Source organism: Ursus arctos, unplaced genomic scaffold (genome assembly GCF_023065955.2).
Source record: "Ursus arctos isolate Adak ecotype North America unplaced genomic scaffold, UrsArc2.0 scaffold_15, whole genome shotgun sequence".
NCBI classification, from domain to species: Eukaryota; Metazoa; Chordata; class Mammalia; order Carnivora; family Ursidae; genus Ursus; species Ursus arctos.
In genome coordinates, this window is record NW_026622819.1 from 31111802 (window position 1) to 31138458 (window position 26657).

The 26657-nt window shown below is 40.2% G+C and overlaps 1 long non-coding RNA gene across 1 annotated transcript in view; it reads right to left on the reverse strand.

Moving 5' to 3' along the window:
- The window catches only part of LOC113260925 (uncharacterized), a 106292-nt gene that overhangs the window by 67841 nt on the left and 11794 nt on the right, over window positions 1–26657 (reverse strand). Inside the window, exon 2 of the long non-coding RNA XR_003318153.4 lies at window positions 7699–7901. This is a non-coding gene — a long non-coding RNA (uncharacterized LOC113260925). The remainder of the gene's footprint in view (window positions 1–7698; window positions 7902–26657) is intronic.

The following is a 26657-nucleotide window of genomic DNA, read 5'->3' on the forward strand; positions in this document are numbered from 1 at the left end:
TAGATCTTTTGAGAAGCTCTGTGTTTGGGTATAACCAAAGCTGATTCACCTGAACAACAATTTGCCATATACTGCCAACCAGAAACACAGCTGAATTTTTCTTCTGTCCTTAAAACACCTCAACTTCGCAACCTCAAAAATCATAACCTTTACACATTTCCCATTCTACCTCCTTTTCGTATTAATGAACTTATCACTTGAAAACCTTGAATTCCCTGTTAGAATTTTAGGCTCGAGCTCAGCAACTATATACTCTCTGAAATATTCATTCATTTATTAATGAAGTTTGCTCATATTTTTAAATATCAAGCTTTTAATGTCCCTCTTTCTGGTCTATTCCTCCTCCCTCAGACCCATGTACAACTCCATCATAAACAGCATCATTTATTTTTAATTGGCATCAAAGCTTCAATGTTCTAATTGGGAGCTTTCATTTGGCTTGGACTATGCACTGGGGATACTCAGCAAAGCTCTTGTGACAGTCTCTGAATTGTTCTGGAAGTAAGAAAATAGCATTATCTAGAAATTTCCGTGAGCTATCTTTAGGACTAGCTTATTGTCCTCTTGCAAGGAAGCTTACTCTCTGGATCTCCTGAATTACCTGGAAGGATAATTTTTGAAAGTGGAAGAGTCTTTCTAATTTATCAGATGTAAGACTGGACCTTCTCCATAGGCCAGGCTGCTCTGAAAAACCTAAAGGCCTTAATTTGGGCAGGACTGTCTGGAGGAGACACAGAAATCTTCCTTGTTGGTGACACAGCCTGCCACCTTTTACAGTAGCCACAAATTCCATTTATTCCCATATCCACCCGTGACATTTCTCATCACTGTACATTCTGTGTCTTATTCTGCATCTCAAAGTGAAAGAAAAGGGAAGTGAACGATGATAAAACAGTCAAAGATTACATAATCAAAGGCAGAACTCAAACCATAAAACAAGTTACTGCAGTAAAACCACCAAAACCCAGCTGGATGGAAACACTACCAAGAGAGGTGAACTAAGTTTGGTTCATTGAAAGGAAAGTATTTTTGGAAGGGAGGTCAGGCCAGAAGGCATCTCACATGAGGGTACCAGTGGTCACACACCCTTAATCCCCAGAAGAGGCAGAGCAGAGCTCCTGCCATCAGCAGCCCATACTAGGCAAAGCTCTTTGCCTGGCATACGGGGCACATCTTCCTTTCCCAATCAGCTGTGCACACGTGATGTTCTTCCTTTCCCTTTTTTCCTTCCTTAAATTACTACTTTGCAGAGACTGGGTCTTTAGTCATCTTCCCCTCCCTGCAATACAATGCTTTGCAATAAATGCTTGTTGAATTAAAAAATTCAAAATGGGGGGCGCCTGGGTGGCGCAGTCGTTAAAGCGTCTGCCTTCGGCTCAGGGCGTGATCCCAGCGTACTGGGATCGAGTCCCACATCGGGCTCCTCCGCTATGAGCCTGCTTCTTCCTCTCCCACTCCGCCCGCTGTGTTCCCTCTCTCGCTGGCTGTCTCTCTGTCACATAAATAATAAATAAAATCTTAAAAAAAAAAAAGATTCGAAATGGAATCTGTGCTATTAATACAGATCTTTTAATTACAAATGCACCAATGGGAAGATCTATATCTCAAATACACAGCCTTTCCTTCTTATTCTAATAGCAAAAAGGGGGGGGGGGCAAAGGGGCATTTAGTAATTACACAACACAAAAAAATTACTTTAATTTAGATACATACACATATTAACACCTTTCATATTTCAAAACTCTGGTTCTATTTTCTATTCCAGCACTGAATGACAGCAAAAGGCTTTCCTTTCGTTGCCTAACCAAACCAGACAAAGAAAAAACTGAACACATTTCCTATAGCATCTTCAGTCAATAAATCTTCATGGCTACTGAATTTTCTCTAAATTCATTTCCCTAATCTCAAAACAGAAGGCAAGAGAGTGAGAAGAATTTTTCAGGTAAAAATATCAGCTCTGAAGTTCTCTGTTCATCAAGGTTAAGAAGTAAGGGGAAAATATTTCTACATACAAACTTCTGTCCCCACTTCCCTTTGCGTGCGAAACAACTCTCTAAACACAGTAGCGGTAACAACAACAATCTGGAATCCTGACTTTATTCACAAGTCTACACACACTATCTCCACCCAGCTTCCACAGCAGCCTTACGAGATCCGTATTGCTGTCCCCACTTTACAGATAGACAAACTAAGGCTTGAAGAAGTAAAGTAACTGGCTTCAAGTCTCTTTGGGTAACTTCTTTCTTTCTTATAGGAAAAGGGAAAAGGGGGACTTGTCCAAGCTCTTACACTGTAAGAATAGAAGAGAGAGGATTGAACTTTTTAAAATTTTCAGGAAAATGAGGCTGAAAAAATAAATTTACATGGAAGCATGGGTGATGAGATCAGATTCCTTTCTCTTATCCCAGTTGAAAAGTATTGGCTCCTTTTCTCAAATGGAACAGAAAGAAATTCCCCATGTGATGCTAAAGGGAGTCCAAGTTTTCACTGACTAGCCGTGTGGCTTTGGGCAAGATCCTCACCTTCTTAGGTGTTCGCTTCCTTATCTCTGAAATGGGAATGAGAAAGTCTTGTCTCTTGCGGTAGTTGTGAGGGTTAAATGAGATGAGCTATGAAAGGCCCCGAGTACATAGTAGTCACTCAAGAAAGAAACTTACACTAAGTTCTCACTGGAAGACATAGTTCAAGAAGTCTGTGGCCTTAGAATAAGTGTCTCCATATTGAGAAGCTACTGGCCTCTGGCAGCATCAGAAGAGGATCATATCTGTGGGGCGCCTGGGTGGCACAGCGGTTAAGCGTCTGCCTTCGGCTCAGGGCGTGATCCTGGCATTATGGGATCGAGCCCCACATCAGGCTCTTCCACTATGAGCCTGCTTCTTCCTCTCCCACTCCCCCTGCTTGTGTTCCCTCTCTCGCTGGCTGTCTCTATCTCTGTCGAATAAATAAATAAAATCTTAAAAAAAAAAAAAAAAAAGAAGAGGATCATATCTGGAACCCACTTTCCCCCACCCCTACTCTGCCCTCAGGAACACTGGCCTCCACCTGGCTCTTAGGACAGGTCACCTGCTCCCAAGGAGACCTCCCTTTCACTCTATTCACAGCTGCAAGGACATATTATACAAAGCAAGGTGCATCCAAAATTCAGTGTCAGAATAGCTCTGTATTCCAAGGGCTGGGGTCTAGACCCTCTCCCTTAAAACTTCCTCACCCCAACCCTTGCTAAGCCTCAGCTTATAACCACAAAGGGTTATGCAAACATGCTGAAGCCATCTCCTCTTATCTAACTTCATAAGGTAGGTATGAGCAGGAAGGCACATGGAGAATGATTCGATTTATGTCACTGCAAATCCCTTTATTGCTGAGGAAAGCCTATATTATCAGTTATGTAAATTTTCTAAGCCAATAAAAAAAAATTAAACTGAAAGGTTCCACAAAGCCACTCTCAACAAGTTCACTCTTATCAACTATTACACATAGCTCACTATCTAATGATTCCGATCTTCAGGCCTTGGTTCTAACATTTCCTCTAAATAATATAGCTTAGTTTGGTACTAGAGTTCTTTCTCGATGATCAAATTTAGTGTCTTTGGGACACATGATTTAAAATAATAACTATAAATATTTCCAGGTCTCTGATTCACATTGCACAGAGATGTTACAAGAACCCAAACATCAAGAACTTTTTTGGATACATCAGCATAACTTAAGATCAACAACCAGGAACACCATGAAAACTCTCATTCAGTGTGTACGGTCTCTAACATCAACTCCACAAGTAAGGGAGTGAGGAATGTCATTTATGATACAACCACGCATCGGGGGAAAATGTAAAAGACTAATAGGAGGAAAGATCTAACATCTTTAAACAATTATTTTTGTGTGGTGAAATATAAGTAATTGCTCCCTCTCTATGCTTTTGTTACCTCTAAATTTTAAATACAATTTTAAATACAGTTTTAAAAACAGAGAGAAATCCAGGTTTCATAAAATCTAACATACCATCAATTTTTTATTTGCTTTTTTGGGTCAGCTTTAGTAATGTACAATTTACATACAAAAAGTACCAATTTTAAGCATACAATTCAATGAATGCTGACAAATGGATTTAGTTGTGTCACTACCACCAACATCATGACACAGAACATTTCCGCTGTCTCAGGCAGTTTTCCCCCATGCTTTTGTACAGAGTCTCTTCACACTAGTCCCTGGTCTTGGCCAACTGCTGATCTGCTTTCTATCAATACGGTGACAGGGTTTTGCCTTTTCTAGAATTTCATATAATCAACATGATACAATACGAAGATTTCTGCACCTGGCTTTTTTACTTTGAGATTCAACCATGATGCTGTATGTATCCCGTTTATTCATTTTTATTGTTGAATACTATTCCTTTATATGGGTATACCACAATTTATTATCTATTCACAGTTTATGGACATTTGGGTTGTTTCCAATCAGGGGCTACTATGAACATATGCTTACACGTCTTTGCGTGTAACGTATGCTTACACACTTCCCCTTGTTTAATACCCAGAAGTGGAATTGCTGGGACATACACTAAGTATGTTTTAAGTAACAAGCTGTTTTCCAAAGTGGCTGTATAATCTGCATTCCTCCGGGCAATGCATAAGAGTCCCCGTTGTGCCACACCCTTACCAACAACTGGTTTTGTCAGTCTTTTCAATTTTAGCCATTCTGATAGCTATGTAGTGGTATAATGCCGTGGTTTTAATTCGCATTTGCTTATAACTGACCATGAGTGTAAAATGCCATTGACATTTAATGATAACTAAGAAAAAACGCTGTCAATTTAACACCGACACAATGCTATTTTATTACTTCTAAATTTTACTTTGTGGCTGCCTTGAAAAGTTCTCTTAGACTTCTTGAGGCATAGCCTTTTTATTACATAACCCTTACATATAAATAAAAAAAGGAATATATAAGCAAAATTAATTGGTGAAGAAAACCCTAAAACTTCTTCAAATTTAGAGCTCTGTCCTTTCAAATCACCTTTTGGCTCAGCGTTATTGATGTTAATATTTTCCACATAACACTGACTTCTATGTCAACAGTGTATTACTGAGACAGCCTTTTATTCTGAAAGTACACACCATCACTGCTTCTGAGATTCTTCTTCAAGCCACTAACATTGTTCTGTAAATTTTGATGCTGACACTTGATCTTACCAGACTGAAATCCTTATCAGGAAAAAACCCCTATTTCTTCCTTAAATGGTTTATAGACTGAAACGGTGAAGTGTTTCAGCTGTCCAGTCATGTCACCAGCAATGACAACCAAGAGTGCATATGGCCAGGCACTGACAACTCAATTAGCAGCCCAAAAGTAGTTTTTGTAAAATATCATCAATTGTAAGATACACCCCAGTTTCAGAGCTGTAAGAAGATGTAAATAGGTGCATCTAGGAAATATGAAATACAGTATAAAATAAGCATACTTTGTAAAAGCGGTCGTCTTTATCTTAGATCTGTGTATTTCAACACAGAAAATACACAGATAAAAGCTGAATGTCTGTCATTCTTAAACTGCAGGATGCAATTTAGCAACCAATTAATCATAGTCTTAAAATATGCTCCAATGGCAATAATTTCTCTGACATTGGCCATAGCAACATTTTTCTGGATATGTCTCCTGAGGCAAAGGAAATGAAAGCAAAAATAAACTATGGGGACTACATCAAAATAAAAAGCTTCTGCACAGTGAAGGAAACAATCAACAAAACTAATGGACAACCTAATGAGTGGGAGAAGATACTTGCAAATGATATCCAAAAAAGGGTTAGTATCTAAAATATATAAAGTATTTATACAGCTCAACACCAAAAAAACCTCAAATAATCCAATAAAAAATGGGCATAAGTGGGGCACCTGGGTGGCTCAGTCAGTTAGGTGTCTGACTCTTGATTTCGACTCAGGTCATGATCTCAGGGCTGTGAGATCAAGACCCATGTTGGGCTTTGTGCTGGGTGTAGAGCCTGCTTAAGTTTCTCTCTCCCTCTCTCTCTGCCTCTCTCTTAAAAAAAGAAAGAAAAGAAAAGAAAAGAAAAGAAAAGAAAAGAAAAGAAAAGAAAAAAGGAAAAGAAAAAAAAAAAGGCAGAAGACATGAACAGATAGTCTTCAAAGAAGACATCCAGATGGCCAACAGACATGAAAAGATGCTCAACATCACTCAGCATCAGGGAAATGCAAATCAAAACTACAATGAAATAGTCACCTCACCCCTGTCAGAATAGCTAAAATCAAAACACAAGAAACAAGTGTTGACAAGGATGTGGAGAAAAAGGAACCCTCATGCATTGTTGGTGGGAATGCAAACTAGTTCAGCCACTATGGAAAACAGTATAGAGGCTCCGCAAAAAAGTAATTTTTTTATGATCCAGTAATTACACTATTGGGTATTTACCCAAAGAATACAAAAACATTACTTTGAAGGAATATATGCACCCCTGTGTTTACTGCAGCATTATTCACAACAGCCAAACTATGGAAGCAGCCCAAATGTCCACTGATAGATGAATGGATAAAGAAGATGTGATACACACACACACACACACACACACACACACACACACACACACTGGAATATTATTCAGCCATAAGAAAGAATGAAATCTTGCCATTTGCAACAGCGTGAATAGAGCTAGAGAGTATAATGCTAAGCGAAATAGGTCAGTCAGAGAAAGACGAATACCATATGATTTCACTCATATGTGGAATTTAAGAAACAAAACAAACAAGCAAAGGAAAAACAAAAAGAGAGAGCAAAACCAAGAAACAGAAATCTTATCTACTGAGAACAAACAGATGGTTATCAGAGAGGAGGTGGGTGGGTGGATGGGTGAGATAGGTGAAAGGGATTAAGAGTACATTTATCATGGTGAGAGGTAAGTAATGTATAGAATTGTTGAATCACTGCACCTGAGACTAATATAATGCTGTATATTAACTATACTAGAATTAAAATTAAAAACTTAATAGGGGCTCCTGGGTGGCTCAGTCAGTTAGGCATCCGACTTCACCTCAGGTCATGATCTCAGGGTCCTGGGATCAGGCCCTGCATTGGGTTCTGCACTCAGTGGGGAGTCTGCTTGTCTCTCTGCCTCTTCCTCTGCTTGCGCTCTCCCTCTCAGGTAAATAAAATCCCTAAAACATTTTTAAAAATAAAAAAAGATAAATAAATAACTTAGTAAAGAAAAAAATATGCTCCAATGGTTTGTAAGTTAGTTTTCTCTCCTCAAGTAGACTACAAGTCTCTTTCCCTCAGGAACTTTACCTTGAATTCCTCTCATATTGTTTATATATATAGCATTGCTTTTTACATTTTGTGTAATGACTCGTTAGACAGTCATGATCATTTTAGAGGGTCATGACCGGCACTTTTTAAACAAAATAGAATAAAATAAAAAACATAAAAGTACAATACACAGTAAAGGTAAGAACCATTTCATATTACTTTGGGGTTTTTTCAATTATATTTATGTGTACACTGTGATATCAAATGTATTTCTTACAGTATGCTATAATTAAAAATGTTTGAAAAATATTCTCTAATAGCATCAGAAACATTCAGTAATATTAACTGATTATTGCAGACTGAAGCCAATTTTAAACTTTTTTAAGTGGTCCAAAATTGTGGTTTAATTCTTTAAAAGTTATTATCAGGTTGGTATACTCTTACCTTCTTTCAGTGAGGACAATATTAGAAAAAAACCATGCAGGGGCGCCTGGATGGTGCAGTTGTTAAGCGTCTGCCTTCGGCTCAGGGCGTGATCCTGACGTTCTGGAATCGAGCCCCATATCAGGCTTCTCTGCTGGGAGCCTGCTTCTTCCTCTCCCACTCCCCCTGCTGTGTTCCCTCTCTCGCTGGCTGTCTCTCTCTCTCTGTCAAATAAATAAATAAATAAATAAATAAATAAATAAATAAATCTTAAAAAAAAAAAAAGAAAAGAAAAAAACCATGCAATCTCTCTGTTTATCTATACGATTATAACATCACAACATATTTCTGTTGTGATAAATCTAACATTTCTTTTTCTAAAGGGGAAGGGTCTCAATCCCCGACTTGCAAATGAGAAAGTCTGGAGTTCGATCATCTGGACTGGACCCTGACGTTTGAATCCTGAAGAGCTGATTATTTAGCACCCTTTCACACGGAGATTCGTTACACAAATAGTCAACGTTTATTTGAAGGAAAGCACTCCCCTCAGCTCTTCCATCAGCAAGTCTGGCCCCAAACGCGCAAACTCAAACCAACGACTCAAACCCTGACCCATCCTCCCTTGAAAGCAGTTTCAGGACTACTTATTTGAGTTTCCCAAACACACCACTTGATGAGGGGACCTCGACTTCTCATCCGCATGACTTATCACAATATTTCTTCCAACAAAGTCGGCAGTCTTTCAGGGTAGAGTTCTGCTACATATCTTCCCTTCCCTGTTACCTTCTGTTACGTTCTCAGTAATGTCCACCACCCAGGCAAACTGACTTCCTCCAGAGCTGCAAGGCTAACCGACCTCTCACTCCTCTTAATCTAGCTCTGCCTATAAGAGGAAAATCTCTGCCCTGGAGCAGATTTGAGTGCCCAGCCTGGTCGTATCACACAACAAAAAGCCTTGGGCATTTTTTTTAAACCCACTGAGCTTCATTCTTCATCTGTGGACAAAATGAGCTCTCTGTCTTTATGTGATCTAATGCTTTATTCTCTATGGTTTCCTATCTTCGATGAGAAGTTTTCATACCTGCTCCAAAGAACGGGGGTTATAAAAGATGGAACGATGGACCTCACAACCATGCCCCCTTTTTAGCAGCAAAAATTCTACTATAATCAGTTTTCTTTGCTAAATCTAAGTAAGGTTTTATTTGAATAAATGACCTCTTGGACAAAATACATACAAATATTGAGGAAATTTACTCATTTCAAGTAGCCCCAACGTACCAGACATTGTTCTAGGTGCTGGAGTTTTCCTTGTGAACAAGACAGAGAAGGCCCTCGCCCTGGTGGATATTTGAATGACTATTTATGTTAATTTGTAAACTTGAAAGCACTACACAAGATAATATGTTTGCTTACATAAGTGAATACAATTTTGTAAAAAAAACAATAATAATAATTCCTTATTTAATTGTTAAAGTATTTCCGTCAGACTTAGTATTGTTCTGGCCCAAAAGAATATAGTTGAAAAAAAAAATCTCTAAAGTCAACTAGAAAAGAAAAACATTTCATAAAGAGAACCGAATTTCTGTAAAATATATCTCACTAAAATGATGTTAACAAAGATATTTACAGCATTTCCTTTCAAATAAGGAAGTACAGATAAACTATAAAGATTAACATCATGAGAACAGAGACTAAAATAAGTAAGACCATACCAGTATTGTTTCAGTATTGTTTTGACTCAGTAATACTCAGTAATAGCCATCGCTTTCTCAACACTGTAAACTCCTTGAGGGTAGGAGATCTTTATCTATTTCTCTCACAGCACCTACAATAGGACTTTATTACATATTAGCTTGAGGAATGAAATGTGCCAAGCACTCAACTCTGGGAAATTACACTCCACTGCCACCACCATTGTTAGTAGAGTGAATACACGACCCTGGTTTACAGTTAAGCCTGTTGTGGGGTAAGAGTGTCATGTTTGGCAAGATAAATCATATGCCGGCCCCAATCATAAGCCTCAATCACATGCATCCTGTTTTTCAGTCACTTTTAAGGTAAGGAACTCTAGAACATTCTGGCTCAGGTTCTGACTTTATTTTGTTTTATTTTATTCTATAAGCAAGTAGAATAAGTGTAGGGGTGTCTGGGTGGCTCAGTTGGTTGAACACCCAACTCTTAACTTCAGCTCAGGTCATGATCTCAGGATTGTGAGATCGTGCCCCATCTCGGGCTCCGTGCTAGGTGTTGAGCCTGCTTAAGATTCTCCCCCTCTCTGTCTCCCTCTGTTCCTCCCCACTCGCATGCTCTCTTTACACACACACACACACAAAAAAAGTAAGTGTGTAGATCTTGAGAACTGCATTCCTGCTCCACTATCACTATAGTATGGAGAATTACAGTCCCTTGGGGAAAGTGTGTCTTTGGGAGACTGAGCTAAACCACAAACACACCTTGCTCTATGAAGACGAGGCCTGGCTGAAAGGCAAAAAGTCTCATGTTTCCAGCACAAATAAAGATATGATTTGAAAAGAACCTTTCGCCTCAATCCCGGTGATCCAACATGTCTACTGGGCGGATATGCCTTGCTGCCGCTACATCCAGGGATTTAGGAGGATAATTGGATCACATCTGTTAATCTCTTTGAGTTCCATAAAAACGGATGCCAGATACATTCCTGGCATTGTTAAAACAACGTTACAAAGGCCAGACCGTAGGAGAATTTTTCACTAGTCATAACTTCAGGGAAATTATCCCAACCTAGACTTTAGCTTTCATCAAACACGCATAATAATGATAATAGTAACAATAACACAGGAGCATGTATCTGCCTCTGTCCCACCTGCTCTCACACAACAACCCTGCGAAAGTGGATGGGGAGGCAACAACTTGGAGAAGACAGCGGCCCACTTGTAGGTCAGGGAGATGCCTATATAAATGGCCAAGCTTTGAACATAGAGAAGAGCCTAGAAGAGAAATAAAGTAAAGGCAGTCTGCATCATTTGTATTGATATAAATAAAGTGCAGATCAGGGTGCCAAGCCATGGCCTTCTGATCTCTAATCCCCCTGTCCTGGGCCTGGCAGTGACGTGGGCAGCTCTGCGGCAGCCCCAGCAACACACCAGACACCCTACAGAGAAGGTCCTAGAAAAGGAAGCACCATCTCCCTTCTTCCCGAGGTGAAGCTAACTCCTGCCCCGTCCTAGAGGTTCAAATTTGATAAGTGTTCTGGAAGCATCAGTCTGACCGGAGGGGAAGTTTGAAGCTAGGTGCCCACCTAGGGGCACAAGAGGACAAGAAATTTATAAATCTATGTCAAACTGACAGGTTTATGTCACCCTGGACATATATAAGACAGGACATATAACCCAAATTCAATCTGGTAACAGATTAACTTGCCTCCCCTTTTTCCTCTTTCCTTATTACTCCTTGGCTACCCCACTTGCTTACCCAAAAGTGAAAAATCATTTAACCTCTCTGGATTTTAGTTTCCTCATTGACAAAATTGGTGGTGCAGTGGGGAGTGGGAGAGGGACAACCCCAGAGGAACCCCATATTCTTTCATGAGGCAAAGGCATGGCTGTCATCTCCTTTCCCCAATCATGCTTGCAAAGTAAGGGGACCGAAGTGTAAGGAACCTGAGGCACCGACATCAAAGGCAAGCCAATTCTGTTGCTACAACAAAGGATGGTTATAGTGTAATCAGAGCCATGCAAGGTCCCATAAAGCACTTCATTCACCACAATACTCACTTCAGTGCCCTCCGACTTTCTTCCCCTCTGTTTTCAACTTGGGGCTTGGAGTCGAAGTGACTTGCACCCTCCTTGCCCCATCTGCCCTGCCTATAGAAAAGGGCACAGAACCAGAGGCTGGGAGCCTAGGATCCAGCACATTCCAAAGATCAACCAGTGGTGTGGCCTTGGCACAGGATTTTAACCTCCTAGACTGATTCTCCTCACCTGTGCAATCAAGGGTTTGGGCTCCATGAAACTGAAGATCCCTTCCTGCTCAAATACCTGAAATTTCCTAACACTTCTTACTCTTCCATTTGTGTCCCTTCTCACTTCTTACAGTTGTGCTTGTACTTCCAAGCGCCTATATATTTACCCATCTGGTGGAGGTAGGATAACCCAGAGATTTAAAAGTACAGCTTTGGCACCAGAGAAACTAGAATCAAGGTCCAATCCTGCTACACACCAGCTGTATAACTTTGGGTAGGTTATCGTGCCTTCTCTGTAAAATGTTACTAATAATAGTATCTACCTCATAGGGTAGTTGTGCAGATTAAATGAGATACTGCATGCAAAATGCTTGACACATAGACTTACGATGGTGATCATTTCACAGTATGTATAAATATCAAATCATGATGTTGTGCACCTGAAACTAATACACGTTATATGTCAATTACATATATATGTAATTATATATATATATACGTACATACGTACATATATATGGTTGACACATATTCATCCAATTAGTCAAGCACCTACTATGTGACAGGCACAGTGCTAGACCCTGGGAGAGCAACAGTAAGCAAAACAGATAAGGTCCCTGCCTATATGGAGGTTATCATCTAGTGGGGGAGCGAACTCTTGAACAAATCATTGCAAAACTATAAGAGTGGTATGTGTTATGAAAGAGCCATCTAGAGATACGACACTGAGGACTGTAACAGGGAAGTTAATTTTGGTAGTGGCATGGCAAAAAAAAAAAAGTCTTCCTTAAGGAAACTCTGCAACTGAGTAAAATGGAGTCAAGGAAAGAGAAGAAACAAGATCCCAAGCAAGGCTGAGGAAGGGCTTATGGGAAAACCGGAGAGCTAGAAGGAGTGGCATGACTGGAGACCCTGAGTTCAGGAGGGCCTCAAAAAGTACACAGAGGTTGCGTCACGCAGGCAGGGTAGGCACACCATGGTAGCTGTTGCCATGAATAATCTCCCCACAGATGTAATGTATCCAAAATGGAACCTATCTTTCTGCCAAAGCAGCTCTTCCCTCCTGCCTTCCCCATTTCTTGTCATGGCGTTATTTTGCTGACCCTAATAGTTTGAAGTCCTCTTTGGCACTTTTACCTCTTTCCATTCATATATTCCACAAATTTTAAGTACCTACTGTGCGCAAGATACATAATGTAGCGCTTCAACTTTTGCGACATTCCACCCTGGGCCCCTGCTGTGTGTATTCTGTATTCTGGAGGAAGGCCTGAAGGTCACTCCTCTTCTGACCTCCAACAGCCTACTCAAATTCAGTGACAGATATTTTTTTCACTACTTAGAGGCCTCTCTGTTTCATAGATCATTAACTCCAAGGTAGCCAGAAGCCTGAAATAAAGTGAATGTGTAGGAGACACCCTCTTCTTGAGTAAGTCTGTATTACTTATGGAAGTGATTCTGCTCTTTTGGTGGGAAAATTGCAATAGGCAGTGAATGACCTGCAAGTGAGTGTTAGAGCTAATATCCCCATCCCCATCCCAATCATAAGACAAAAAAATCCAAGTAGCCTTTGTATTACGTTAAATGTATGTTTGAAAGGAGAGAGTCATGGACTTAGTCCATTTCCTAAAAATGTACTTGGGCCTCAAAATGCACCGCTAAGTCCTTGAACGTATTCCAAGAGCCCAACATAATAAAGGCTCACAACTCCCCACTTATAACCTTATACTCAAGCATCTGAGGCCTTTCCAAAACACCCCTCATGTCCAAAACAAGACATACTTTAGATCTGGACCAAAGTAAGCACTCATATCTAACATGTTATCAGCAGCTACAACAACAAGATTTGCCCTATTGATAATTCTCTGGTTACTGAACGTGTGGAAAGTACTTTAATGCACGTATTTTCCTCCTCCTTGAAGCTCCTGTTCTTTCTCAAAGAAAAGTAAAAACTAAGGCTATTTCTGCATCTACTTTGCTGTGATGGCATCTTTATACCCGCAGATAAATCCTCGTTTGTGCATTTTGTTGGTGGTTTCTCTCTCTCTTTCTGCCCCTCCCTCCCTCTTAAGTGTTGGAAACTTAAAATGAAAATGAATCAGCAACAGTGAATGCTGCACTTAAGGAAATGTATGATCTGGTTTATAATTTATGCACTGACTCCCGAAGGAACGTAAGTATTTAACTCCTACTTTATGAAGAAAGTATGAATAACAGCATCTCTCAATTTGATTCAACTTGTTCATTTTATCCAAATCTCACGTCTAGATTTAGTTCTCACTCAACATTCATTTCACCAGCAGTTGAATCCCTAGATATGGAGCTGAAATTAAATATTTCTGTTTAACCAAAAATGCCTTATTTCTAGTTTAAGGCCACCCATAGCAGAGTGTCTTTGATACTCTCAGAAAACAGTAGTGTTCTACCTGACGGTAAACAGCATTAGACAAAGGACTGATTTCTCAGGGAGCTAAGGGAGAGAGAAGGAAATGGACAGGAAGGCAATCACATAAGAGAAGCACTTTTTAATCTGATGAGTTAGTAATCAACAAAATACTTTCAGAATGTTCTAGGGATCACTTTATTCATGTCTTTCCCATCAGCACACCTAATCTAAACTTCTCTCTCTGGCTTTGCAGACTTGGCCCTATCCTTCCCATCTAATAGTATCTTCCACTTCCCCGCAACACAAAATGCCTGCCCCTCGCACCTTTGTAGCTGTGTGACTCGACCATCTAGGAGCTGTGCACATATGGGGAAGAACACTAGACTAGGAGGTGGTAAGCCTGGATTTTATTCCTCTCTTGCTAATAACCTGGGTGACCTTAGCTATGTCACTTAACCTCCCTGAGCGTCAGTTTCTTCATTTATAAGATGAGAGGGTTAGCTTGATACGATCTGATTATATCACTACTTAGAGCTTTCTCTAAGCCTACCTTACTAACATAAATATTCTTTTAATTCCACAGTACTTATCATTTGATATAATATATATTTTACTCTCTTTTTCTAAAATCCCATCGTTAGAATGCAAGCTCTGTGCAAGGATTTCTTCCCATTTTGTTCATTGCTGTATTTCCAGCATTTCAAGAAGTTCAAAGCATCATAGCCACTAATAAATAGTTGTTGAATGAATTAATGTATTAAAGAATCATACACGTTATTCTTCCTTAAAGATGCTCTGCAGGTCAAATCTCCCCCATCAGACTCTGCTGACAACTCCAAACCTAAATCTCTCCCTTCCATGAACTTCTAATGCAATTACAGTTAGTTTTCATACAGTTTAGCATTTAAGAATTATCCGAATATCAGATATATCAGCACCACCTTCTTCTGTTAAGAGTATATTCTCAGGGCGCATGGGTGGCTCAGTCGGTTAAGCGTCTGCCTTTGGCTCAAGTCACGATCCCAGGGTCCTGGGATTGAGTCCCACATTGGGCTCCCTGCTCACTGGGGAATCTGCTTCTCCCTCTGCCTCTGCCACCTCCCCCCCATTCATGTTCTCTCTTGCTCTCTCTTTCTCAAATAAATAAATAAATAGATCTTTGAAAAAAAAAAAAAAGACTATACATTTCTCAAGACCAAGGGCTATCACTCAGACCTAGTCTGGCACATATTTGCTAGGTATTTGATAAATTGGATTTAGAAAACATGTCTGCTTTGTGTTCTGCAACTAACTCAGGTTTCAGTCATCTGCACCTCTTATCTGCTAATCTCTGCCTCTATTCTCTGGCCAGGACTTAGAAGGGTGATAAAACCACCCAAGAAACCACCCACACCTTGCCAAGTCTCTGCAAGCAGCAAAGGAAAAAAGCAGTCAAACATTTCCTTTGCCAATTACTGTCAGTGAAAGCATATAGTATCTACTGGTAACACAGAGAGGGGGTGGAGGGCAAAGGGAGTTTTTTGGGAGACTCAGAATAAAAATGACGGAAGGACCTTTTAAATAGGAGAAATAGAGAACTTGCCTTCACACAGAATTTTAGAAATAAAGAAGCATCCTAGACATTGTCTCTTCTCTTAACCCTGTGTTTGAGAAAAGTGAAGCGACTTGTCTAAATGCACATAGATTCTTAATGAAAGTACAATGAAATACTGCTCCTCAAATTCTTGTCTGGTAAATTGAATTTTCTCATCAAATGACACCCATTTGATTTGTAGTGGTGATCAAAAAGCTTTCTAAAATATAGCTGCAAGGATATAAAATATATTGAGACATATTACTTCTAAGTATAGCCTAGTTAAAGTAATTAATTTGTCTTTGATATTTTAGGGACATATTACTGAACATCAATTATAACAGTAGCATATTAAAGATGTGAATATTATAGGAGATAAAGCTGAATTGTGCTAGGCCCTGACAATTGGTTTGGGGATATTTGGTTTGTGTCTATTTTTTTTTAAAGATCTTATTTATTTATTTTAGAGAGAGAGAAAGAGCTCGCACACAAATGGGGTAAGGGACAGAGGGACAAGCAGACTTTCCACAGAGCAGGGAGCCCAAAGAGGGGCTCGATCCCAGGACCCTGGATCATGACCTGGGCCCAAGGCAGATGCTTAACGACTGAACGACCCAGGCATCCCTGGGAATATTTGGTTTTTATAATAAACTGTTTTTTTTAGATTTGCTTCTCTCTTCTAAAAGTCAAATGCTAAATAATAATAATAATAATAATAATAATAATAATAATAAATTAGTTAAATTTGAAATCCGAATCAGTTCATTTCCAGTCCTCATTTTAAATCACAAGAGGTTTTTTTTCAAACAGGAATTAACTATATTATTGCAGAAACTCTGACTTTGCTTTTATGAAGGGGTATAGTGAGCTAGTGAAACAGATCTTTATTAACTGTACTTCTACTTGAATCATCACAGACCACTGAATTTGGATGGGAATTTAAAGAACACCTTGCCCTATCCCCTCAAGCACGAGGGAACTGAGGTCCAAAGAAGTTAAGGGACAAGCCTGAAACCATACAGCCAGTTAGCATCAGGACCTCTAATAACCTCTCAATGGTTAACTTCAGGACTGTAACCAAAGGTATCCGAGTTGCTAGAGGAGGCAACCTCCCATTGGCAACTCGGATCTCTCAGTTGCTATGAATCAAGACCCATGCACACAGCTTCTTTGTGATTCCAACAGGATTCTACTTGTAAGCACTCAATTTCCAATTGCTTGGCATTGACCTGTGGGCCTTCAAAGGCTGCCAAATGAGTGCTCTTGGTGTCCTACATCCTTGATCCTTCCTGCTAAGTAACTCACTACAGAGAAGCCACACCTGTGAACTTCTGAGGAAAGCTCATTCTGTGCTCTAATCAATTTCCGAAGTGACTTCTTTGTAGGGCACTATGATCAATCCTGCCTGGACTCCACTTTAATCAGCTCATTTCTCGAGCATTCACTCACTGCATAGCACTCACTGGGAAAGATCCAAGGGAGCCACTGTTTCTGAAGGCTTGTGCCATTGCCACTCAGCCGATAAACGGTCTCAAAGTTGGCCTGGGAAGTATGTCTACACTTCACAGGTGAAAACTTACTTTGCCAGTGAAATGATTTTGTTTGCTTAATTGAGTACCATCACAAGTGCAGGAGACCGATAAAAGTAGCTGGGCTGGGTGTCAGGGGTCTACACCTATTTCAGTGAACTGATAAAGACATCTTAAAAAGCAAACACTTGGAGCACGTACAAGGCACCTAACCCTTCTAAGGTCTTTTCACTGACCAGCTCATGAAATCTTGAGGAAAAGCCCTCCGAGGTAGGTATTAATATCATCCCATCTTATAGAAGGGAAACTTAGGCACAGATACAGTAACTGGCCCGTGGTCACACAGCTAGTTAAGTGTCAAGGCCAGAACAATGAACTCAGCAGTTCACATTTCACATTTTTACCATTATGCTATACCTACCACAGGTAATTTGAAAAAAGAAATTAAAACAACCTTTTAACCTCCATTTCCTAAGCATTTGAAGTTAAAGTATTTGGGGGTCTCAGAGAATTATTTAAACAACTGACCAATAGCTAAAGACTCAACCATGCATTCATCTGACGTTTTTTATCATAGTTTACATTTTCACAGTTTTACAAAGTAATCAAATGTATGAGAAATTTTCTAAACTACTTGACTACTTGATAAATGAAATATTTCACTAGCTACCTGCTATGTGCCAGGCTCTGGAGCAATAACCATGAATTAGTCATGGCCCTTCCCAAATGCTTACTGTCTAATTGGTGGGGACAGTATTTGAACAGAGAAAAAAAATGCAACAACACAGGCAATGCGTGGTCTTTGTCGAATTGAGAGGCCGACAGTAAGTGTAAAAAAAATTCTTCTAGACATAATTTGAGCATTGAGCATTCTAAACACTAAGGAACTATAAAAGCCTCTTGGAATAACTCAAAATTAGAAAATTGTGAAAAGTGTTATATTTTCTATTGTAATTGTGGTGCTATTAACTTTTCAAATCTTGGTATAATCAAACACTTTTACTAAATATATACTCTCATTAAAATACTTTGGGGGCGCCTGGGTGGCACAGCGGTTAAGCATCTGCCTTCGGCTCAGGGCGTGATCCCCGCGTTATGGGATCGAGCCTCGCATCAGGCTCCTCCGCTATGAGCCTGCTTCTTCCTCTCCCACTCCCCCTGCTTGTGTTCCCTCTCTCGCTGGCTGTCTCTATCTCTGTTGAATAAATAAATAAAATCTTTAAAATAAAAAAAAATAAAATACTTTGATTATGCTTTTAAAGGATTTTAAATTGGATACCAGGTAAATATTTCCTTTGTTACTGAATAACATTCTATAAAAGCTTCAGTGTGTTTAATGTTTATACTTTCTTGCCATGTCTGCTTTTCTTTAAAATATAATAAAGTAACATAAATCCCTTGACTCTAATAGTAGCAAGAGCTCAAAATAAACCACACAAACACCAGAAATGCCAGCATTCTTAACAAGTTAATTTCTTTCCTCTGTAAACGTATAATTTCTTGATTATTCTTCATGCATTAAATGTGTAGCATAACTTTGCTTAAGTCTCAGTTTGATATTCAGTTTTAATTTTATATTCTGCACAATGGATTAGTGATTATCTCTTATTCTTCAGTAAACTAGGGTTACTTTGAGTCTGTATATTTATAGTCATTTTCATTCCCAACTCATTCTCACCGAAATCTGTAAGAATAAAAAGCTCTAGGAAAATGTACCCATTGTTACAAGCTGAATTGTGTCTCTCCCCACCCCCCACATTCACATGATAAAGCCTAAAGCTCAGAGTGTGACTGCATTTGGAGATAAGACCTGCAAAGAGATAATTAAACTAAAACCAGGCCATTACAGTATGCCCTAATCCAACCTGATTGGCGTCTTTATAAGAGGAAATTACGACACACCAGGATGTGTGCACACAGAGGAAAGACTGTGTGTGGACACAGTGAGAAGGAGGCCATCTGCAAGCCAGGAAGAGGGCCCTCAACCAGGAACTGAATCTGCCAGCACCTATATCTTAGACTTCCAGCGTCCAGAACTGGGAGAAAATAGTTTCTGCTGTTTAAGCCCCCCAGTCTGTGCTCTTTTGTATGTCAGCCTAGCAAACTAACACACCCAGAGAAGGGCTTACTCTGCTCTTCCATCAGGTCAGTTCCTTAGAGTCAGCGCTTCAAGAATTCTGGTTTGTCCGTATTACCTCATGTTCTGCCTTCCCCTCCATGTCAGATTCCCTTTCCTGTTCTTTATTCAGCCATGCCTAATTTTAAAATATAAGCTATAGCTCTGGTGAGAGGATCATTTCTGAAGCACATGCAGAAATACTGACAACTTTTTTATTTTTAGCAAGGATGGTATACTAGTCAGCGTGTCTCTCCAAAATTAAAAGCATTTTAGAGCTACTAGTTTTTGTCCTGGTTGTTTTTATTACAAATGCAATTTACTCAATTATGTTTTTGTTTTTTAAAGATTTTATTTATTTATTTGACAGAGAGAGAGAGAGAAAGCACAAGCCCAGGGAGCGGTAAGCAGAGGGAGAAGCACGCTCCCCACTGAACAAGGAGCCTGACACAGGACTTGATCCCAGGACCCTGGGATCATGACCTGAGCTGAAGGCAGCTGCTTAACCGACTGAGCCACCCAGAAATCCCAAAATCAATTACGTTTTTAAAAGTCAAACAATATGAGTGTATAAAAAGTTAAAAATGGAGGGGCGCCTGGGTAGCGCAGTCATTAAGCGTCTGCCTTCGGCTCAGGGCGTGATCCCGGCGTTCCGGGATCGAGTCCCACATCGGGCTCCTCTGCTGGGAGCCTGCTTCTTCCTCTCCCACTCCCCCTGCTTGTGTTCCCTCTCTCGCTGGCTGTCTCTCTGTCACATAAATAAATAAAAATCTTAAAAAAAAAAAAAAAAGTTAAAAATGGAAGCTACCCCTATTTGCTGTTTATCCACCAAATTCTTCTCCAAAGAAATATTTGCTGTCGACAATTTGGTGTGTAAAACTCTTGCTTTAAATGGAGCAACCTATTTTTTTTAAGATTTATTATTTATTTGAGAGAGCGGGGGAGAGGGGATGCGAGGGGCAAAGGGAGGGAGAGAGAATCCCAAGAAGAACCCACGCTGAGCAGGGTGCCTGACTCAGGGCTCGACCCCACAACCCTGAGGATCAGGACCCAAGCTGAAACCAAGAGTCGGACATCTAACCCACTGCACGACCCAGGCGCCCCAATGGAACAACATTTTTAAAAACACATTTGCGATACTCTGCAGCCTGCGCTACAGACGGCTCTAGGAAATGTCTCCCTCCTTGCCGGAAATGATACCTCCTTCATTTCTAGAGACACAGACCCAGTCATGGCTTCATAACCTGGGTATCTGCCAGCCAGAGAAGAATATCAACCTTTACAGAAAGCCTTCCATAAAGTCCTAATAAAAGAATCCTAGAATTGCTTAAACATTAGATTAGTAACTGTTAAGATTTATTTGTTCCTAACACAATATGTCAACCCTTGTCGTTGAAAATTAAACGATAATATACTTCCCTCTCTGCTTCACAAAGCAATAACCTGTTTCCCTGGTGGATGATCAGAGGCCAAAGGGTGGGTAATTTATCACAAAAGAGAAATGGGAGGATTGCCAAGAGTAACAAAGGGGCAGTGATATCCTTGCTCCTACTGCACAGTGCCAGTTTAATTAAGGCAAAGCTAATAAACTTTACCCGTGATTCCCAACCATCTAAGTAAGACCAAGTTCAGTCTTCTTAAAACCAAGATGGCCAGCCAGATCCCAGAAAATATGTAGGAAGTAATAAATACCATGTCAATTACCTTTTTCATGTTCAAGAGCTATATAATCTGGGAATCAAAAGACTGCTATGTTATAATCTAGTTGGTTTCTTTAACGATCTCTGACAGTATTTATACAGTTATGTAAATTAACATAGTACCAGGAACTAAAAAAAATCAAGACAGATCTCAGGAAAAAGGTGTAAAGCCATGAAGAAAAGTTCTGTATCTTTTTAAAAAGAAATATAGTTTTAAAAAGATTTATTTACTTGAGAGAGTGAGAGAGAGTTTGCACACATGCATGTGAGTGGGGAAGGGGCAGAGGGGGAGGGTGAAAGACGAAGCAGACTCCCCCCTGAGCATGGAGCCCAACATGGGGCTCGATCCCACGACCCTGAGATCATGACCTGAGCTGAAATGAAGAGTTGGACACTTAACCGACTAAGCCACCCAGGTGCCCCTAAAAAGAAATAATTTATAGGTTATTTTTCATGAGAATTTTCTGTGTGTGCATGTGTGTGTTTGAAGCCTGTGTGTTCATTCTCATAATCAAGTGACAGTTCAGCTTACTTAACACTTGCTGGAAATGACACTGAGGAAACAGAAAGTAATACTAATAAACAGACGAGGAGTTAATGCACATTTCATAGCTGCTACATTGTGTTTGCAGGGTCAAGCTTATATATATGGAAAGGTGACTGTGGCTTTACACATAAAGTGAGACATGAGCCTTCAGAGTCAGTGCTGAGATAATATAAACGCATGTGTAATGGTATAAATAGAGAACAGATTAATTGCATGGCTCATGTGGGGTATACATGCACATGTTTGTTAATTCAGACTGAAATAATCACTTTGGGTTGTGGAATCCCCAAATTGAAAACATCGTCAAGGTATTCTATTTCAGTCCCGCACCAAAAACTTGAGCAGAATTCCTCCAGCCCTCTGGCTATCTCTTCAGGGAGAAGCTCGCTGAGGAAACCTCCATATGACCAGCTCTGACGACTAGAAATGTCTTTCTAGTCAAGCGGCACTTCTTTCCCCTATAACTTTCACTTATGCATTCGGTGTTCGGTCTACAACCTAGCCCTAAAAAAATCATTCCCCATTCCACTAGACAGCTATCGAATGTTTGTAGAAGACCCTCCTGTTACTCCAAGGCTTCTCGTTACTACATATTGAAAGTGATTTTCTCCTAAAAACAAACCAGTTCGCATCACTCCCTATTGGAAATGACTCTTCACCTATGCATATGCCATGGCTCAAACCCAGGGAGTCTGTTTCTCACTTTTCTTACTTATACTGAATCCAAAATGGGTGTTCCTTATCTGCAGACACCTACGCTTCAAAAGGTGATTCAAGAACCCAGGTGTTGTCCCTCTTGTGGCTTTGTTATCTCCTACAAGTGGCTTCTAAGGTTGCCAGGAATATCTACAGTGAGATGGAGACTAGCTTGCAGGAGACTTTTAAGGGCCAGACCTAGAATGGTGCAAATCACTTCTACACACATGGTAACCGTGAGAAGTCTATCGCATGGCCTCACCTAACTGCAAGAAGGAAATGGTTGTGCTCAGGAAGAGGAGGAAACAGCCTGGTGCGCAGCTAGCTACCCTCTGGTGAGATCTTAACTTCTCCTTTCTGCCTTATATGCTACCACTCTCTATTAAGCAACTATACTCAAATCCAACCCAACCTCTTATTCCAAAGCGTATCAGATCCTCACTTAGCTTTATGCGTGCTCTTTGCTACAGTAAGTTCCCTTATTTGTTTTGTAAACTATTCATACTTGAAGTCCCAGTTCAAATATCACTCCCACTCTTCTCCATCTCATTTCTCTACTAGTGTTATTTTCTGTCTGCTGTGTTCCCACAAAACTTTACACATGTATGCACTGTAAATTTTATATATCTATACATGTCTAATTAAAAACCTCATTGTATCAATCCCCTTTGCTTGTGTTATCTTCATTATCTTTACAACTCTTAAATTTTCCTTTTTTCATCTCCATAGGCCTTCCATTTCCTCTTACCAGACCATCACCGGAAGCCTCTTCCTACTGATCTCCTTTTCTGACCATCTTAGCACCCTCTGCACCGCTCCCAGAGCAATTTATCTAAATTCCAAATCATGCTTGGAACCCACTGAGAACCTTCTAACACCTTAGGGCAGCTAACCTTAAAACTCAAGGGTCCTTGAGTTCCTCCTCCAGAAGGTCTAGAGTATGACTCCAGTAAATCTAGAGTAGGGTTCAGGAAGCTGGAGTTTTAATAAGTGCCCAAATGATTTGGATGTGAGAGGCTGGTAGACCACATTTTGAGAAATACTGAGTTACAGAATAAAATCCAAAAGTCTTGTAATGCCATATGTTCTATCAATAGCAAGTTACACATATGTCCCTGTATATACGTTACAATTTCAGTCCGATGGTACTTCTGTACATGTTCTGTCCTATGTTCAGATTGATCCTCTCTGTGTGGTCTTCCTAATCGATTCTACTCATTCTTAAAAATGCTGCTTAAATATCATCTGTCTTGGAGCCGTCCCAGTCCCTTCCTGCCCACAGTATAATTAATCTCTTCCTCCATATAATTTCTGTGTCTTGTAAATACTTATGTTTTTACTTCCATCACATTGACATAGACACCACCCGCTGGGACTAAAAGGGATAGAGAGAATATAAAGTGAAAAGAGGACTTTATACCCCCAAACTTCTACAAGCAGGAAGTTAGCTACAAAAGACTACTCAGCTGCTAACACATACCTTTTATTGGGGAAAATAAAAAAGGCTCAGAGCTTAAAAATAAAAACAAAGAGCCTTGCCGCATTATTTCCAAGCCTTGATTCCTAATTAAGAACTATTAATCTGTGCCCAGCTGGATTTCAGAATTGCCTTGGACCATGGACTGCGGTGCACATCCGTTTGCCCCCTTTTTGACAGAATTGTCTACAGCTGTTATGCTAGGCCCATCCCACCATTGTAGATTGGCTGTGGGTGGAGTAGATAACTTGTCTCGTCAGTTCATAGATCTTAAAATCAAGAGGGATGGTATTAAAGGAGCTACACTTAAGGGACTACACCCAAGAACTTGTCTCTCCACACTTGGGCCTGATTTTGAAGCTAACATCCCACATTTCAAGCTCATAATTCAAATGAATACAATTCTTGGGGGACAGTAGGAGGAGTTTAGTATATTTTGCATGTTGAGGCAATACAAGTAATTTGTGGTGAGAGGAAGAACTGCGGTGGTTTCCAAAACTGCCCACCTATTCTCTGACACCCCTCCCTTCCAAAGACGGAGCCAATTTCCTTTCCCTTTAAGTGTGACCTGTATTTGGTGACTTTCTTTCAACAAGTAGGATGTAGTAAAAGTGACAATATGTGACAGCCAAAGTTCTCTTTATTTTTTGAATCATCCCTTTGGAAAAAGCCAGCTGCCATGTCTGAGAAACATTCCAACAGCCCTATAGAGTCGCCGTGAGGCATGTAATGGAGGCCTTCTGCCAACAACCTTAATAACCCACAGAAAATAGAAAAATGAGTTAAATTTTTAAATTCCTGGCTCACCGAAGCATAAGAACTGTTTGTTCTTTTAAGTAAATGTCTAAATGCATGCTTTCATTTGTTACACAGCAGTAGATAACTTACACATTGGGTAATTATAAATCTTTACTTGTACTTATAAGGGCCAGGTGCTATGCTAGGCACTGGGGATACAATGATGAACAACATAACCTTAAATTTTTCTCTCAAAACACACTAGTGAGAAAAACAGATACCAACAAACACATACGTTTACATTTATAAATTGTGATAAGTACTGAGAGAAAAAGAATACACGATGAGGAGAAACACTGGAGAGACATAATTTAGACTTCAAGGATCACTCTAAGAATGCGGCATTTGAACATAGATAGAAAAGAGGGGCAGGAGTTAGCCAAGCAAAAACTGTAGGAAGAGACTTCCAGGCAGAGAGAACAGCCTGCACGAGGGCCTTGAGTTAAGAAAAGGTTTGCACTGGTTAAAGAACATCTTGAATGTAATGAGCAAGAGAGAGATGGGATTGAGCTGAGGTTGGAAAAGGGAGCCCAGAAGCAGATGATGAAGGAATTTGTAGGCCATGATAAGGACTTTGCACTCGAAGAAAGCCTCTGAAGGATTTGAGGTAGAAGAATGACATGATCCAATTTATTTTATTAAAAAAGGCCACTCTGATAGTAATGGGAGAACAGATTGGAAGGGGGCAAGAATACAAAGGGAACCAGTTAGGAGCCCCTGGCTGCAGACCACAAGGGAGAAAGAGGTGCATCAGCCCAGGGCAATGGTGGAGGTGGACAGGAGTAGGTAGATTCAAGCAATATTGAGGGATCAGAATCAATATGACTTAAGCCCATCAAGTCCAGCAGAACAAGCAAACCTCTGATTAAGATCCCTGAAAGTGGGGTGCCTGGGTGGCTCAGTCGGGTGGGCATCTGCCTTCAGCTTGGGTCGTGATCCCAGGGTCCTGGCATCAAGTCCTGCATCAGGCTCCCTGTTCCATGGGGAGTCTGCTTCTCCCTCTGCCTCTCTCTCTCTGTCACTCATGAATAAATAAGTAAAATCTTAAAAAAAAAAAAGATAATTGAAAGCAAAAGCCAAACTCCATAAAATTTTTCTATGAATTATTACCTAATATCTGACTACTTAGCAAGCACTCTGCTTTTTCTTTCTTTTTTTTTTTTTCCAAGATTCTATTTATTCACTTTAGAGATAGTTGGAGAGAGAGAGCAAGAGAGAGTACGAGCAGGGGGAGGGAGAGGAGCAGAGGGAGAAGGACAAGCTGACTCCACCCTGAACACAGAGCCTCACTTGGGGCTTGATTCCAGAACCCTGAGATCATGACCTGGGCTGAAACCAAGAGTCGGATGCCACTGAGCCACCCGGGTGCCCCAGCACTCTGCTTTTCCTAAAATGACTCTCCAAAAACATACGAACTTTAGTGTTCTTCACTATCTAGAGAGAAGAAACAGAGGAATAATTTTCTAAAGTTCTCTTCTGACTAAAAATTTGAATTATCAATCTTTCTACAAAATGATCCACTTGCAAAGCTGCAGTACCAAAGAGGTAAACTTCGGTTAAACAGCATGCATTTGGGAGGGAGCCAGTCAGTTGTTTGTTTGTTTCCGTTTTATTGCTATATGTACAGTCAGGTTAAAACCTTAAGTTACAGTGTTTCACCTAGCTACCACAATAATACAGATCATACCCATAAGATTGCCAAGATAAACAAGCTAAGGGTGATCCTTTGAAAAGCTAGATCCATTCTACCAGGTCAGTTCCAGAGATTTTGCAATCAAGGGGTGTGTTTTGCACTAGACGTTTCCTGTTCCGGTTACACAAACTGCACCACCCCTATGTTAAACACCACGTGTCTAGGTCCACAGTAGCAAAGCCCACAAAGGTCTGAAGGATGAAAAGGATATTTTACTACGTGTTTTTGTTTTTTTAAAAAAAAGATTCCATTTACTTATTTAAGAGAGAGAGAGAGAGAGCACGAGTGGAAGGAGAAAAGAGGGAAAAGCAGACTCCACACTAAGCAGGGAGCCTGATTCGGGGCTCATCCCAGGACCCCAAGACCATGACCCGAGCCAAAGTCAGACACTTAACCAAATGAGCCACCCAAGCGCCCCTATTTTATTACATGTTTTTAAAAACTGAGGTCATACAATTTAGAAGGGTTGTCTTAGTTAAGTTCTTCAATTACCAACATTTGCAGAACGTCTTTCTTCAAAAGAGACAT